The sequence below is a fragment of the Corvus hawaiiensis genome, chromosome 24 (genome assembly GCF_020740725.1).
Source record: "Corvus hawaiiensis isolate bCorHaw1 chromosome 24, bCorHaw1.pri.cur, whole genome shotgun sequence".
NCBI classification, from domain to species: domain Eukaryota; kingdom Metazoa; phylum Chordata; class Aves; order Passeriformes; family Corvidae; genus Corvus; species Corvus hawaiiensis.
Window position 1 is genome coordinate 4,439,712 of NC_063236.1, and position 18,526 is coordinate 4,458,237.

Below are 18,526 nucleotides of genomic sequence, written 5' to 3' on the forward strand. Positions count from 1 at the left end.
TGTGCCCTAGAGGATGGCAGAGACCCATGGGCACAGTGTGATCCAGGGGCCTGGCAGGTAACAGCCCCACCCATCTCTTGGCAGTCAGTGGCAAAGCAAAGCAGACTCTTTTGTCCTGCCTGTAGCTCGGAGCAGGGAGCATCAGAAGGGAACACGCAGCTCTTGGGCTGCAGCTGAGCTGGAGGCCTGCTCTGGCAAGCACTGGTGGCCACCATCCCCCTGGTTTTGCTTGTCTGGTTCACTGATGGCTGGAGCCCTGGGCAGAACCCTGAGAGCCTGGTGTGGCCCCAGGGAAGGAGAAGGAGCCCCTGGAGAAGCTTGTAGCAGGTGGGGCTGCTGCTGCTGGAGACACCAAGGACGAGCTCAAGGACGACAACCTCTTCCTGGAGCTGGCCAGCAGCAGCTGAAGATGATGGCCTTTGATTCTGGCACCTTCTCCAAAGACACGCTCCACGCCCCATGTGCAGGTGAGTCCAGAGCCAGGGGGATGCTGCCAGAGCTGGGCATGGCACGGCCTGGCCGGGCACCAAAGGTTCCCCCTTTGCTGGGGCGGCTGCAGGGAATTCTTCAGTGGCTGCCAAGCTGCTTTTGGGCTCTGGGCAGCTGCTGAGGAGGTGGCTGTGCCATGGCTGGCTGCAGGCTGGGCACATGTCCTGCCCTGCTGCTCTGCTCCCAAAGGCAGCAATGCTGGGCAGCTTTGGGCCCAGCTCTGAGCACGGCCAGCACGGCCTGGGCACTGCGGGCGGCTGGGACAAGGGGACAGGAGGCTTCAGCTGACGGGCGGCTTCTGGTTTCTCTCCTCGCAGCCGGGCTCTGCCGATGCTGAGGCTGCTCCAGGCTCTGCCAGGGCTCTGCTGGGGCTCAGCCTCGGGCACGGCTGGGCCTGCTCTCCCCTCACAGGGCTCTGACAGCTTTGCATCAGACGAGCCCCTTGCGAGCACAGCGACCGAGCTTTCTGCTTTTGCAGGTGAGTGAGACTCTCGTGCAGGCCAAGAGATTGCAGTCAGGGACACACATCCCACTGGCAAGAACCCAAACTCTGCACAGTCCCAGCTGAACGCCTGGATCTGCACAGGGTGTTCTGTCTGTCCCACTCTTCGTCTCTTTTGGGCTGGAATTGTGCCATTGCACTTTCTTCCTCCTCTGGAAGTGCCACGAGTGGGCCCAACCTGGCGAAGTGGGCCGTGTTCCTGAGGCAGTGCAGCCTGGAGCTGATGGATGAAGAATTGCCCTTCTCCACTGCCAAAGCAGAGCAAAAAGCCCTAAGTGGGACTTGGTGACTTTAAGAACCCCCTGACAATTTCCAAGGGAATGTGCAGCTCATTGGCAGGGTGAGAAGGAAGGGCATCTTCTCCGTGAGTTGGGGTGGGAGAGAGTTTAGATTGCCAGTGCTGCTCGGAGCTGGCAGGGCACAATCAATTTCCTATTGCTTCAACCACAATTTAAAATAACAATGTTGGAAACAAAGCCCAAAATCTTTAAAAAAGGGCAGCTGAGGTCAGTAAGATGGATCAATGCCACCAGCATATTTACAAATACCTGAGTTGTCTTTTTGAAAAGATCAGTTACCTCTTAATCCAGAGTTACAAAAGACTTTTCACTCCACATTTGGGTTTTGGTTTTATGTTTCATAATATTTTCTGGGTTTTTTCTTTTTTGTTTTTCTATTAATTTAAACAGAAAACACATCCTAAATGATGGAGCAGCACTGCTGAACACAGGGACACGCAGAGGGAGCAGAAGCAGCTGCCTTTGTCCCCCTGCAGCTCCAAGGCCCAATCTCTGAGCAGACAGGGCTGGCAGAGACTCGCAGGCTCCCTGTTTGCTGTGCTGCCCCACTTGTGAGCGGCCCAGCTTTGCGTGAGGCACAGGGAGAACAAGGGGCAGCTCCCTGCCAGCCCTGCAGCCCAGGCACCCCTCGGGCCCTGGGGCTTGGGGCACTGTCAGCACCCGCTGCTCCAGCGCCCGCTCCTGCTGGCACTGACAGCAACACCCAAACTGTGGCTGATCCCGAGGGAGCAGCAGCAGGGCCTGGATCTGATCCCTGGCTCTGGGGCAGGGCTGGACAAGTGACCTCCACAGCAGCAGCAGCAGCAGCAGCAGCAGCAAATGGAGCTGACTTTCAGCACAGCCCCTGCCGCTGTTCCCTCCCGTTTGCAGCGGTTCCACAGCAGCCTGGGGCACCTGGGAGCCCTCAGTGCCAGCAGGGACTGCAGATGGCAGCCCTGGGTTCCTGGAGGGTGTGCAAGGAGCAGAGGTGGGCACTCCCTGTCCATGTGGAGCTTCCAGGTGGAAAAGGCTGCTGTGAGCAGGCAGCTCCGAGGGCAGAGAAAGGAGGGTCTCGAGCACTGGAGCTGTGCCAGTGCCACAGCCCTGGGCAGCAGCCACCGAGCCCCAGGGGCACAGAGGGCACAGCAAGAGGGACAAAAGCAGCCAAGGACAGAGAGTGTGAAGGGCGAGAGCTGGGAGCAGGAACAGCTGCTTCATTGCACTCTTGGAGAAAGCTCTTGGCTGTTTCAAAGCGCTGAAAGGCGTGAAGGGCACAGAGGAGGCCACAGCAAACAATGCTCCTGTTTTCACAGCTTCCCCTCTCCATGTGCCAGAAGGAATTGGATGAACTGTATTCTTCTCTCTGAGTCATCTCGTTCAGCATGAGCAGCTCAGCACCAGGAGCTGAAGGAGCTGAAGCCTTAGGCCACAAGAGCTGAGCAAGAGGAGACTTTTGGGCAAAGTAATGCTGCTACCATGGACCTGGCTGAATGCAGCAGACAGAATCCTGGAATTACAGAATCCTTCCTGTTGGAAAAGACCTCTGAGCTCATCAAGTCCAACCACTAACCCAGTACAGTCAAGCCCAGCACTAAACCACATCCCTGAAGTGCCAAGGCCTGGACAAGAGGCCTGACTGAGGCCTGAACAACAGGCCCTGAGCCAAAGGTGACCTCTGGATGAACCTCCCAACCAGAGGTTATCTTTGTATCTGCTCATTACCGAAATTTGCATGATCATTAGCGTTGTGATTGATGTATCCACTCATTAGTGAAACATGTATTGACCTTTCTGTGTTTAGAAATGAGACAAGGCCATGAAATCCAACATCTGGCCTTGTTTGTGGCTGTATGGTCAAAGTCGGCTCCCTTGGCTCCTCCTTGAGCCCTGGCCAGGCTTAGGAGGAAGCCAAGAGGAGGATGAAAGCAGATGTTCCCACCCTAGAAGTGCTGTCAGTTTGTTTCTCCAGCACTGTCAAAGCTGGGCCCTCTCCCAGCGGGGTTGGAGCCGCAGCTGTGGCTGGAGGCAGCTGCAGGAATTCCCAGTGTCCGGGAGTGGCTCTCCAGTCCTTGGCTGGGACAGCTTCCCCCAGCTGATGGGTGGCTCTGGGCGATGGTAAAGTCTGAGGGGAACTGGGGCTGGATCTTGGTTAATCACTGCAGGCAATCTTTGGCACTGATGATTGGGGGCATTGCTGAGCTGCTCCTGCTGTGATTCTTCTCTGCTTTGAGCTGTAGAAAATGACACAGTTCCTTCAGTTGGTGTCTGTGTCTTTGGTGCTGACCCTGCCCGATACCTGGAATAGTCTCCACTACTGAAATAAGTAGTAAAGTCGGTACGTTTATTCCAGCGCTGGGGCACATGTGGGTTGCTCCACCAAATGTATGCGCACCAGCAATACCATTTGGCTTGGTATATATCGAGTTACAAGCTGCATATTCATTACGTTTCCCACTGCGTCTATACATATTCATTTCCTAGCCCTGCCTAGCCCCGCTTCCTATTATAATGAGCCCAAAGTCATTTCCATATGGCTTGTGCTTGCACAGTGCCTCGTGCAGGGGTCTCTGGGATGAAGTAAGGAGTCTTCTTCAGACGAAGTAAGAAGTCTTCCTCAATTTGAACTTTTCTCCTTGCTTCCTTGAGCATGCTCCCTGAGTCCCTGGCCCAAGTCAAACCCCAAGGCTGGTTTGAGCTGGTTCCTAGGTCCAAAGCAGGATCTTCTGGTCACGGCTGCTTCTCCTTATCAATAGTCTCGTGTCCTCCCTTTTCCTGCTTGACAAATGTAATAAATGTTAGGCAAGCTATATGCATTGTTTTAGCAAGCAGCTCCTTTAGTAATTCAATTAACCCTTGTTTCTCCAACTCATGCCCACTGGTGAAACAAAAGTGGTGTAGTCTGGCTGGATCACCCCAAAATGTCACTTTTTAAATGTAAATGTAAGGAATCAGTCTTTTCCGAAATTCCCAGATGGGAAGACCTTCCCTGGAGTTCACTGGCTCTGGAGTACGCTGAGGTCAGAGCACTGTGTGAGCAATGGGGCAGTCAGTTAAAACCTGATGAAATGCTGGATGTTAAAAGGCATCCAAAAATTGGATCTGGAAACAGGGAAAGAACTTGTGGGTTTGGGAAGAGGAGGGTGAATTTTGTTAACAGCTTATTGCAAACAGCATGAAAATAAGGAACACTTGGTTTTGGAATGCTCCCACGTGAAGTGACAGAAGTTTTTAATCTTGAGCTCAGATTCATTTCTGCAAGTGAAATAATACTAATATATTAAATAATGATATACATATTTTAACAAAATAAGACCTTTTTATATATATTTATAAATATGTATTTTATCTATCAATAGGTCTATATATATCTGTATATCTATCTATATCAATATCTATATCTGTATCCATATCTATATAATAAAAATAATGTGAAATAGTGCTGACAATACTAATTTGGTAGCTTTGGCTGCTCAGGGATGTAACACTAAATTTCCTACAGAATAGCATTGGCCAGGACCCAAATGTCACTGGTAAACTCTGGGAGATTGCACACAATGAATAAAGGAGGAAGGGATGAAATTGGCTGTTTTTATAGGGTTTGCTGATACTGGGATGTGGAATACTTTGTCTGTTCCTGTGAAAAATACAGTGATTCAGACTGCTGGATTTTTCATATCCCAGCCTATCCACAAGATGCAGGATTGATTGAACGGATGAAGGGGTTGTTAAAAGAGCAGCTGAAAAAATGTGGAGATGGGAACCCGTCCCGATGGAGAACCCATCTCCTAGATGTGCTCCATACCCTTAACAATGGGCCTGCTGGGGAAATGGAAACCCCTGGATGTGCCCGGCTGCACCCAGTCTGCAAATCCACCCATGGACAGGGAGACTTGGACTTCCTGGGAAATCGTTCTGGGTGCGATGGCCCCTGACAGGGCCACCCCAGAGGCTGCAGCGCTGGGCCTTCGTGCATTAGGATTAATTGGGATAAATCAGAAGCAAATGAGAGTTATCAATACAGGAAAAGGAATTCAGATTCCTCCGGGACACTTTGGTTTGATAACTGCTCGCTGGAGCTTGGCCCTGCAAAGCGTTCATGTCATGGGAGGAGGAATTGATGCAGATTACCAAGGAGAGATTAAAGTAATTCTGTTAAACAGTAATGAACAAGATTGGATTATTCAACCCCATGACAGGCCAGCACAATTACTGATATTGCAGTTTTAAAAACAATTGTGCAAAAAGGAGATTCACCTCCAGTCAGCACTGTTGGTGGAGATAAAGGGTTTGGATCCAGCAGTCCTAATAATGGAGCCAGAGTGTGGGTCCAGAGGCCCAATGGCCCTCCCGAGGCAGCTGAAGGAACAGCTCCAGGGAAAGACAACACTGTTTGAATCCTGAAACCTGGGCAGGAACGATGAGAATGTGTCCCTGCAGCCAAGTGTTCTGTGTGAGAACAAGGAGATGTTACAGGATATTGTTTTACAGATCCTGCCAGACCCAATCTCCCTGTTTGCCCCAACGGCCCCTCTGGAAAATGTTCTGATCCACGGGGCTCCATGTGAAGGCTGATGTGACTCTGAGTGACTTCCACACGGATTCCAGCCAGGAGCCTGGGTGCCCCTCAGGGACTGGGACCCGGCACCTCTCCAGCCGAAGGGGAAAGGACCCCACCAAGCCTTGTTACCCCCAGACACGGCGGTAAAGCTGAACAGCAAAGGACCTTGGGGGCATTATTCTGGAATTAAAAAGGTGCCAGCTCCATGGACAATGGAATTATTGTTCCTAACCCAAATGACACTGAGCAAAAATATTGATGCCTCCCTTTAGGGTACTTCAGCAACAAACACAAGCAAGAGTTTCATGTTAAGAGAGCATTTTCCACCCAAAGATTGCCTTGGATTTCAGAATGCAAAAGATTCTGGTTCACCCTGTGCCCCACATGCGCTGCCTTGTCCTGTGGTGTTGACATCAACGAGCTAAATCGATTATTAGAAGAAGCAGCAAATGATACTGTTAAAATATCCAATAGCACATCCTGTGAGCTCCAACAAACACAAATGGGGGCTCTGCAGAACCGCGTAGCCTTGGATTATCTGCTTGCTGGCCAAGGAGGAACCTGGGCATTTATAGGACAGGAATGTTGCACTGTTATCAGTGATGGGTTTGAAGTCCAACAGTCAGGAAACACCTTGATGGGAAGAGCAGTAGAAGAGTGGGAGAAAGAAGGAAATTCTTCTTGCTGGGATTGGCTTCATGGCTGCTGAACTGGAGGCTGCTGCGAAATGCATTTGTGACAGTCACTGTAATCACTGCAGTGTGAGCACTTGGTGTGTTATGATTCCATGTTAGAGCTGTTGTGACACTTTGTGCTGGGAAATGGAGCACTGAGATTTGTCTACAAAGAGACACAGTCTCAAAAGAAAGGGGGGATTTGATAAATAACAGAGAATAACAACTAATGAGGCATGCTTTTAAAGGAATGTGAATTGTAGCTCTGAGAAATGAACTTGAGCAGCACTTAATTGGAGAACAAGAGGCCTTTATGCCTAAAAGCTAAATCTCAGACTCCGTTATTGAAAGAATTGTTTGAAGGTTGTAGTTCATCTGTAGATCAAAGGACAGGTTGAAATACCCAGGCCGGAACACCAGGCCCTGAGTGAGGCCTGAACAACAGGCCCTGGGCCAAAGGTGACCTCCCGAGGAACCTTCCAAGCAAAAGTTATATTTGTATCTGCTCATTACCAAGGCATTATTAGCAATATGATCTTTGTATCTGTTCGCTGGTAAAATGTGGATTGACCTTTCTGTGTTTAGAAATGAGACAAGGCCCCATCTGGCCTTCTTTGGGGCTGTATGGTCAAAGTCAGCTGCCTTGGCTCCTCCTTGAGCCCTGGCCAGGCTTAGGAGGAAGCCAAGAGGAGGATGAAAGCAGATGTTCCCACCCTAGAAGTGCTGTCAGTTTGTTTCTCCAGCACTGTCAAAGCTGGGCCCTCTCCCAGTGGGGTTGGAGCCGCAGCTGTGGCTGGAGGCAGCTGCAGGAATTCCCAGTGTCCGGGAGTGGCTCTCCAGTCCTTGGCTGGGACAGCTTCCCCCAGCTGATGGGTGGCTCTGGGCGATGGTAAAGTCTGAGGGGAACTGGGGCTGGATCTTGGTTAATCACTGCAGGCAATCTTTGGCAGTGATGGTTGGGGGCATTGCTGAGCTGCTCCTGCTGTGATTCTTTGCTAATGATTATGTGCTTTGCTGAGCTTATGCTTTTGTGATTCTTTGCAGCTTTGCATTTTATAAATTACACAGTTCCTGCAGTTGGTGTCTGTGTGTTTGGTGCTGACCCTGCCCACCAGCAAAACAGGGCCCCATCCTGCCTGAGTGTTACCTGGGAAGACAAAAACCCTCACTGCAAATGTCCCCCCTTCCTCCTTGTTCCTCCCACTTTATACACTGGCCATGATGTCCTGTGGTCTGGGATATACCTGGGGTCAGTTGGGGTCAGCTGTCCTGGCTGTGACCCCTCCCAAGCTCCCCCGCACCCCCAGCCCCTCCCCAGCGTGGCCGGACGAGGGGCAGGAAAGGCCTTGGCTCTGTGCAAGCTCAGCAAGAACAAAACCATCTCTGTGTGAGCAACGCTGTGCTCAGCACAGAGCCAAACACAGCCCCAGGGAAAGGCCTGGCAAGGAAATTCCCTCTGGCTCAGCCCACAGCAGCACCCCATGGCCACCCAGCATCACCACGGCTCCACGGGTTCCTTTCCATGGCCCCGGCCCTGGCCACGGGACCTTGGGCTGGTGGCCACGGCAGCCGCCTGTGGCCCAGGGCTCCGTGCCCGTGTCCATGGCAGCAGTGCCCGGCCACGGGCCCTGAGTGCAGGTGACCGTGCCAATGCCCATGGCAGCGGGGCCAAGCGTTGGTGTCCGTGGCACCAAAGTGAGGAACGGGTCCCTGTGGCCGCTGCCGTGGCACCTGAGGGCATCAGCGAGTGTCACTGCAATTGTAGCTGGCACCAGCCCCGGCACCGCTCTGTCCTGAGGGCTGCCATGGCAGCCGAGGGCAGCCACAGCTCTGCGGGCAAGTGGCCACGGAGCCTGACTGCAGCAATGGGTCCGGGGGGGGTTTCCAAGGGAACTGGAGCTGATGAGGGTTGCCATGGCATCCAACCCCCTGTGATGTCACACAGCCACCCTGTGATGTCACAGCCTGCTCTGTGATGTCACAACCACTCAGTGATCTTATAGTCTGCTTTATGATGTCAGACCTATGCACTGTGATATCACAGCCATATCTGCAATGTCACAGCTCACTCTGTGATGTCACATAGCCACCCTGTTATGTCATAGCCATTCTGTGATGTCACACCACCCATCTGCAACATCGCAGTCCTCTCTGTGATATCACACAGCTGTTCTGTGATGTCCCTGCCGACTCCATGATGTCATACAGCCACCCTGTGATGTCACAACCCACTCTGCAATGCCACAGCCTATTCTGGGATGTCACACGACCACTCTGTGATGTCACACCAGTGCCCTGTGATGTCACAGCCTGCTCTAGGATGTCACAATTTCTCAGTGATGTCATAGTCTGCTAGATGATGTCTGATTGCTGCCCTGTGGTGTCAGAGCCCATTCTGTGATGTCACAGCCCATTCTATGATGTCACAGAACTGCTCCATGATGTCACAATAGAGTCTGTGATGTCAAAACCCCCTCTGTGATGTCACAGCCTGTTCTGGGATGGCCCAGCCCTCTCTGTGACATTACACCAATATCATGTTGTCTCGGTTTTGAAAGACAGGTGTCTGCTAAGGAAGGCAGAAGCCCCCCCTTGAAGTGGCAGATACAACCCCTTTTCCCTCTAAGTTATTATCAAGGGCCTTTAGGCAAAGATGTGGGAAATAGGAATAACAGTTCTTTACTATATATATATATGTATATAAGCAGTCAAACAGAACAACAACAACTATGGCAGTAACAGCAATCACAAACCCAGTGCCAGCCTTCTCGGCTGTCGGGCCCTTTCCCCTCGGGTGCAGTTCCGCTCGCAGCCGGCAGGGGCGCTGGCGGCTCCCGGTGAGCAGGGCAGGTGCGATGGTTCCCCCACGGCTGCAGGGGGCGCTCCAGAGCGAGCTCAGGACACATGCGGCACCGGTGCCCTGGGATCCCGGGAAGGGATGGAACAAAGGCTTCACAAACCCCTGGGCAGCCGATCCCGGGCTCTCAGGAACAGCAGGCTGGAGCGGCAGGCTGGAGCGGCAGGCTGGAGCGGCAGGCTGGAGCGGCAGGGACGAATGCAAATCCCGGGTGGCAGGCGAGATGTATCCAGATGGGAGAACCCCACGGAGGCCCAGGCAGGCAGGGCGAGCAGGGCTACAGCGTAGCGAAAAGCTCGAAGCAGCAGCGGGGCAGGGCAGCCACAGCCCGGTCTCCAGCAGGGCAGGGAAAGCGGCTTTTGGGGTCCCGGCGTTGTTTCCAGCAGGAAGAAAGAACGGCCAAAAAGAAAGAAGCAGCAGCTCCTTTCTCTGCAGCTTCTCTCTCCGGACGCTCAGAGCGAACTGACCCCACACCCAGGTGTAGACAAAGGAGTAGCCAGGCCTGCCCCACCCCCTTTTTGTCTTTCTTAAGTACAGCTATTTGTCCCCTAGCAACATGCATATGGGAGAAAATTCCTTTAACAGGAAAAAAACTAAGACTAAACTGAAACCCCAACATTATCCACCCCGAATTTTTTCCCATACTAACATGTTACATGAAACTTAACTTTTTTTAACCATATAAATCTATGCATCACCCAGATTATATACAAATATACATGCTGATACTGATACAAGTACAGAGCCATGGGTAGTTCACCCTAAAACAAGGTCCCCTTGAGGTAAGCATCGGGTCTCTCCATCCTTTTGCATCACCCACCAGGTGCAACCTGGTCCCTGAGCAAAAACGACCCCACGGATGGGTTTGTCTTTGCTCAAGGCAGACTTTACCCAAACAGTTTTTCCAAGCATACCTCTCATGTGCACCACTGGAACTTTATCTCCGTCTGTTGTTTGTAGGGGTTTGGATTGGGCAGGGCCTGCTCGGCTGGTGGAGCCTCGGGTGTTAACTAACCAGGTGGCTCTTGCTAAATGCACCTCCCAGTTCTTGAAAGTCCCCCCACCCAGTGCCTTCAAGGTGGTTTTAAGCAGTCCATTACACCGCTCAACCTTCCCAGCTGCTGGTGCATGGTAAGGTATGTGGTACACCCACTCAATGCCATGTTCTCTAGCCCAGGTGTTTATAAGGCTGTTCTTGAAATGAGTCCCATTGTCAGACTCGATTCTCTCAGGGGTGCCATGCCTCCAAAGGACTTGCTTTTCCAGGCCCAGGATGGTGTTCCGGGCAGAAGCGTGAGGCACAGGATAGGTCTCCAGCCATCCAGTGGTGGCTTCTACCATTGTGAGCACATAGCGCTTGCCTTGGCGGGTTTGAGGCAGTGTGATGTAATCAATCTGCCAGGCCTCCCCATACTTGTATTTGGACCATCGCCCACCATACCACAGAGGCTTCACCCGCTTGGCCTGCTTGATCGCAGCGCATGTCTCACAATCATGGATAATTGGGAGATACTGGGAGATACTGTCCATGGTTAGATCCACCCCTCGGTCTCGTGCCCACTTATAGGTGGCATCTCTGCCCTGATGACCTGAGGCATCATGGGCCCATCGAGCTAGGAACAACTCTCCTTTGTGTTGCCAATCCAAGTCTATCTGGGACACCTCTATTTTCGCAGCCTGATCTACCTGTTTGTTGTTACGATGTTCTTCATTAGCCCGGCTCTTGGGGATGTGAGCATCTACATGACGGACCTTCACGGATAGCTTCTCTACCCGAGTGGCAATGTCTTTCCACTCTTCAGCAGCCCAGATTGGTTTTCCTCTGCGCTGCCAGTTTGCCTTATTCCACCTTTCCAGCCAACCCCACAGAGCATTGGCTACCATCCATGAATCAGTGTAGAGGTAGAGCTTTGGCCACTTCTCTCTTTCAGCTATGTCCAGAGCTAATTGGACAGCTTTGAGCTCAGCAAATTGGCTCGATCCACCTTCTCCTTCAGTAGCCTGTGCAACTTGTCGTGTGGGGCTCCATACAGCGGCTTTCCATTTCCGGCTAGCGCCTACAATTCGGCAGGAACCATCAGTGAAGAGGGCGTATTGTCTTTCACTCTCTGGTAGCTCGTTATATGGTGGGGCTTCTTCGGCACGTGTCACCTGCTCCTCTTCTTCTTCAGAAGATAACCCAAAAGTCTCACCTTCCGGCCAGTTCGTAATTATTTCCAAGATCCCAGGGCGACTTGGGTTTCCAATTCGGGCGCGCTGCGTGATGAGGGCAATCCATTTGCTCCAAGTAGCGTCGGTGGCGTGATGTGTGGAGGGAACCTTTCCTCTGAACATCCACCCCAGCACCGGTAGTCGGGGTGCCAGGAGGAGTTGTGCCTCTGTGCCGATTACTTCTGAGGCAGCCTGGACTCCTTCATAAGCTGCCAGGATTTCCTTCTCTGTGGGAGTGTAGTTGGCTTCAGATCCTCTGTAGCTTCGGCTCCAGAATCCCAGTGGTCGGCCCCGAGTCTCACCAGGCACCTTCTGCCAGAGGCTCCAGGACAGGCCATTGTTCCCGGCTGCAGAGTAGAGCACATTCTTCACCTCTGGTCCTGTCCTGACTGGGCCAAGGGCTACGGCGTGAGCAATTTCCTGTTTGATCTGGGCGAAGGCTTGCTGCTGTTCAGGGCCCCAGTGGAAATCATTCTTCTTGCGGGTAACCAGGTAGAGAGGACTCACAATCTGGCTGTACTCGGGAATGTGCATCCTCCAGAAACCTATAGCACTTAGGAAAGCTTGTGTTTCCTTCTTGTTGGTCGGCGGAGACATTGCTGTGATCTTATTGATGACCTCAATGGGAATCTGACGTCGTCCATCTTGCCACTTTACTCCCAGGAACTGGATCTCTCGGGCAGGTCCCTTGACCTTGCTCTTCTTGATGGCAAAACCAGCTTGCAGGAGAATTTGAATTATTCTCTCTCCTTTCTCAAACACTTTGGTTGCGGTGTTCCCCCACAAAATGATGTCATCAATGTACTGCAGATGTTCTGGAGCCTCACCCTTTTCTAGTGCAGTCTGGATCAGTCCATGACAGATGGTGGGACTGTGCTTCCATCCCTGGGGCAGTCGGTTCCAGGTGTACTGCACGCCCCTCCAGGTGAAGGCAAACTGAGGCCTGCACTCTGCTGCCAGAGGAATGGAGAAGAATGCATTGGCAATGTCAATAGTGGTGTACCACTTTGCTGCTTTGGACTCCAGCTCGTACTGGAGCTCCAACATGTCTGGCACAGCAGCACTCAACGGTGGAGTCACTTCATTCAGGGCACGGTAGTCCACAGTCAATCTCCATTCCCCGTCAGACTTGCGCACAGGCCAGATGGGGCTGTTGAAGGGTGAGTGGGTCTTGCTGACCACCCCTTGACTCTCCAGCTCGCGGATCATCTTGTGGATGGGGATCACAGCATCTCGATTTGTCCGATACTGCCGGCGGTGCACTGTCGAGGTGGCAATTGGCACTCGTTGCTCTTCCACTTTCAGGAGCCCAACTGCAGAAGGATTCTCAGATAGTCCAGGCAGGGTGTTCAATTGCCTAATGCCCTCTGCCGCCACAGCAGCAATCCCAAATGCCCACCTGAGTCCTTTTGGGTCTTTGTAATAGCCATTCCGGAGGAAGTCTATGCCCAGAATACACGTGGCCTCTGGGCCGGTCACAAATGATGCTTTTGCCACTCCTTCCCAGTCAGGCTCACCTCAGCTTCCAAAAGGGTCAACTGCTGTGATCCCCCGGTCACCCCAGCGATGGATACAGGTTCTGCCCCCACATGTCCCGATGGCATTAAAGTACACTGTGCCCCAGTATCAACCAATGCATCATATTTTTGTGGCTCTGATGTGCCAGGCCATCGGATCCACACCGTCCAGAAAACCCGGTTCTCCCGTGCCTCTTCCTGGCTAGAGGCAGGGCCCCTCTAGCCCTGGTTATCATTCTTTCCCTGGGTGTACATGCTCGAGGTACCTTCAAGGGGATCCGACATATCATCCTCCCTTCTGTAATACCTGGCAGCTCGGTCACGGGAGGCTGAGGCTACCTTCACCTTAGCAGAACCCCCTCGGTTAGTGCCTCCCTCCTTGAGTTCACGCACCCGAGCTTCCAGGGCAGAGGTGGGTTTCCCATCCCACCTTTTCATGTCTTCCCCATGCTCACACAGGAAAAACCACAGCTCAGCTCGTGGGGTGTACCCTTTCTCTCTAGCAGGGGGATGACGGGCTCTGACTTGGGGGCCTGTGACTCGCACTGGTGCCACACTGACCCTCCTCATCTCCTCCCTCATCTCCTCCCTCATCTCCTCCCTCATTTCCTTCCTCATCTCCTTCATCTCCTCTTTGAGGTCCTGGACCACAGCAGAGACATGAGCTTTCAGCGGGCCATTGATCATGCTGTCGTAATGCCTGAGCTTGTTGGCAACAGAGCCCACTGTTTCTCGGGTATTGTCAGCATCAATCGTTGCAATGAAGGTGGTGTATTGCGATGGCCCTAGCCTTGCCAGGTTCCACATCATCTGTCCTGTGCACCTGACCTTATCGGGGTCATTATCATGCTGTCCATCCTTCCCAAAGAGTACCTCTAATATTGCCACCTCTCTTAGCTGTTGGATCCCTTGCTCGAGTGTCTTCCACTGCATTCTATGATGATACTCCTGCATTCTTTCTTTGTGAATGAACCTTTCTCTCACACTCGTTAAGAGCCGCTCCCAGAGAGAGAGAGGCCCTAGCTCCCTCACAAATATCTGGTCCACACCTGGGTCCTGGGTCAACGATCCCAGATACCTTGCCTCACCACTATCCAGTTGCACGCTTGTGCCCATAAGGTCCCAAACCCGAAGCAGCCAGGTGGTATAAGGCTCACGCCCCCTTCGCACAATGTCGTTTCGCATAGCACAGAGACTGTCGTGTGACAGGGACTCAGTGATGATTTCTGGCTCTGGCTCTCCTGCTGGTTGTGAGGGCCCTGGTTGCCCATCATCATTAACTGGTCGTACTGATTTGGTCTTACACTCCCTTCTTTGCACAGGGGCGACTGCTGCTGGCTGTGGTTGTCCTTGTGGTTCAGCTGAAGCCTGGACGGTTGTAACATCCGTGGGTTCCACTGCTGCACCATCGGACTCACCCTCTCTGGGGCAGGGAGAGGGTTTTTCACTAGCTGAGGAGGTGTATTCCCTTAGCAATTGGCATATTTCCTGGCGCACCTGGCCCATCTCCTGGCACATCTCCTTGCGCACCTGGCCCATCTCCTGGCATATCCCCTGGCGCACCTGGCCCATCTCCTGGCATATCCCCTGGCGCACCTGGCCCATCTCTTGGCACATCTCCTGCGTCCCTTTTGCCAGTACCCCCACCCAGTTTGGGTAGTCCATTTCTGAGGTGGACTGTTGGGCGGTATCAGTCTGTGGGGCGGGATCTCTAGTGTCTGGGGCTGTGGCAGGCTCTGGCTCTGGGGTCGGATCTCTAGTGTCTGGGGCCGTGTCAGGCTCTGGGGCAGGATCAGGCTCTGGGGTAGGAACTCTACTCTCTGGGGCCATGTCGGGTTCTGGGGCAGGATCTCTAGTCTCTGGGGCTGGTGTCCGGGTAGATATCCAAGCCAATCTCAACTTATCCTTGAGTACTAAATAGAGTAGGCCTATCAGCAGCAGATGGTTAGTATTCAGAGGGAATTTAAACCCTTCGAAAATTGATGGGGTGGGCCCAAAGAACTGGTTGAGGGGTTGGGGGAAAACTTCCCCTGGTGTCATTTCCTCACAGAAGGTACCATTGTAAACATAACCCCAAAAACATGTGCTCAGTGTGTGGTAGCCGTTTATCCATGTGCCCACATTCTGGAGTAAGTTAAAAACCCATGAATTCCTCACCTTCTCGACCCATAACGCAAGCTGGATAACAGCAATGGTAGCCTTAGTCAGAGGACCCATATTCAAGTAAGGAGCTGCAAAGGGGAAGAATATAGCCACGGCCACATGCCACCCGAACCAGGGTAAACTAGACCACACAGTGCTGCCTAACAAGGTTCCAATATCCAGCACACAAAATAAAGTTATCCAGGAACTGTTATTCCTTTTTCACCCCTATCTCTTAATGCCCTCAGGCCCCACGTTGGGCGCCAAGATCTGTCTCGGTTTTGAAAGACAGGTGTCTGCTAAGGAAGGCAGAAGCCCCCCCTTGAAGTGGCAGATATAACCCCTTTTCCCTCTAAGTTATTATATTTTGAAATCAAGGGCCTTTAGGCGAAGATGTGGGAAATAGGAATAACAGTTCTTTACTATATATATATATATGTATATAACCAGTCAAACAGAACAACAACAACTATGGCAGTAACAGCAATCACAAACCCAGTGCCAGCCTTCTCGGCTGTCGGGCCCTTTCCCCTCGGGTGCAGTTCCGCTCGCAGCCGGCAGGGGCGCTGGCGGCTCCCGGTGAGCAGGGCAGGTGCGATGGTTCCCCCACGGCTGCAGGGGGCGCTCCGGAGCGAGCTCGGGACACATGCGGCACCGGTGCCCTGGGATCCCGGGAAGGGATGGAACAAAGGCTTCACAAACCCCTGGGCAGCCGATCCCGGAATCTCAGGAACAGCAGGCTGGAACGGCAGGCTAGAACGGCAGGCTGGAGCGGCAGGGACGAATGCAAATCCCGGGTGGCAGGCGAGATGTATCCAGATGGGAGAACCCCACGGAGGCCCAGGCAGGCAGGGCGAGCAGGGCTACAGCGTAGCGAAAAGCTCGAAGCAGCAGCGGGGCAGGGCAGCCACAGCCCGGTCTCCAGCAGGGCAGGGAAAGCGGCTTTTGGGGTCCCGGCGTTGTTTCCAGCAGGAAGAAAGAACGGCCAAAAAGAAAGAAGCAGCAGCTCCTTTCTCTGCAGCTTCTCTCTCCGGACGCTCAGAGCGAACTGACCCCACACCCAGGTGTAGACAAAGGAGTAGCCAGGCCCGCCCCACCCCCTTTTTGTCTTTCTTAAGTACAGCTATTTGTCCCCTAGCAACATGCATATGGGAAAAAATTCCTTTAACAGGAAAAAAACTAAGACTAAACTGAAACCCCAACACATGTGATGTCAAAGCCCACTCTGTGACGTCACACAGCCCCTTTCTGACATCACAGCGGCTCTGTGGTTCTCTGACACAGGCACAGGGGTTGTGAAAAACGAGGTTCATTCTTTAAAAAATTTTAAGAAAAGTTTAATAAAAGGGACAATTAGGAGACTATAGCAAAAAGGGTATTACGGCTGGGTGCTTTGGCAGAGAGCCAAAGGCACACCTCTACATCCAAAAGATCGTCTTTAAAAGTACATCTCTTACTGCATATTCAGCACAATCATGCATGATTCATAAATTCTTTGGAGTTTCTGTGTATCATCCCATCAGCCTTATCCTCCTCCTTGGCTCCACTATGTCTCTGCTCTCTCCATAAATTCTTCTCTCTGGTTTCTGGTTTTCTTCTTCTCTGATAAGACACTCCAGGAATGTGAAGACTTTCTCTGCCTATCTTTTCTAAATTGACTACATAAACAATAGACATTCTATGTCGTGCATTACATTACAGAATCTAGGTAAAGTTTTTCTAACATTATGTAACATGCGAACAGCCAACATCACAATATATTCATAACAGTACCTCCCTTTTCCTTTTTTTACAGATCATTTGGCTTGAGCAGTATCCCTTGTTTTCTAGCCTTTACTATTTGCTCATTTTTTTCCCAAATCACTCTTGCTTCTTTAAAGGGGTCTTTGGTACCATTTTGCTTCTTCAACACCATGATCTTTTGTGCCGTTCCTGATGCAGCCAATTTTGGTTCCACAGGCATTGGTACTATTTGCATGCCTTGGACCACGGTAGATATTAATTAAATAAAACCGGGCACCAAGGAAGGGAGAAATATCAAGCCGGCAGTGACACATAAAAGGAAGAAGCCTAGCTTCTTCCACACTTCTATTCCCAATACATTATCTCATCGGCTAAGTTTTAGTGCAGATTCCTACTTTTGGACCGGTACATGGGCTATTTTTCTGATATTTTTGGCTATATCTAGGATGGCATCCCCATGGTCATCTATCTTCAAACAACAATCTGATGTATTAAATTTTCCACAAACACCTCCTTCTTTAGCCAATAGATAGTCTAAAGCCAACCTATTCTGATGCACCGCAGCTCTTGTTTGGCTTTGATGGCTAGCTAGTAATTCCAATGCCTGACCGGTTTGGTTCATTATTATTTCTACAACTGCTTGGAGTCTTATAATCCAATTCAGCATGTAAATTGGGGTTCGATATCCCCAACTCCCATCTTGTGCCCAGGTGGCTGACCCATATGCTTCAATTATGTGCTCAGCAGGCCATTCCTCGTCTCTCTGTTTTTGAGATCCTCCAATCAATTCTCTTTTATTCCTTTTCAGATCCTCATATAACGCTGTGTGTGTCATTAATTGTTGTCTCCCCTGATGGGAGAGACGTTCAGATTTTTGCCAGGAGGAAAAAGGATGTGAATGGGACTTCATGCTTCTCAGTCTCCAGATAGGTGTTTATTAATTCTTATCTAAGGAGTACAAGCCACTGGCATGGCCTAGACATAGCACAGAGCAGAGAATGCAGCAAGAAGACAACTTAATCAAGATTTCACAGCCTTTTTAAAGGTAAATTACCCCATGAAAACTTAAAACGCAAGATATTTCCACTTTTTTACCAATGTCCAACAAGTTCCTAAATCACGTAGACAGGAACTGCGGAATTCTGTATCCAATCATCCCAGACCACTATTGCTGCAAAATATGGACTTAGTGAAGAAGGAGAAAGAAGCTTTTAACTACAACTTACCCTCCATTTTGAGGTTTTCTACTTTTATCTACTTACTATGCAAATAGACCTAAAAACTCTAAAGTTTTCACCCTGTGATAATCTCACATAGTATTCTATCACCTAATTCACACTACTGTAGATTCAAATTCTTCCCAGAGGCAAGGCAAATTTTCCCATGGACAAAAGCCAAAACCAGTACAGTCCTGGGGGATAAAACTCTTCAAAACAGGCAGAGAAATATTCTCTGCATTCTGGGTTCCGTCACTCATACACTGGTATTCCTAGTTGATCTCTGTCTGGCTCTGGTAAAAGAAAGAATCCTGGGTGTATGATTCCCAGGGTACAAC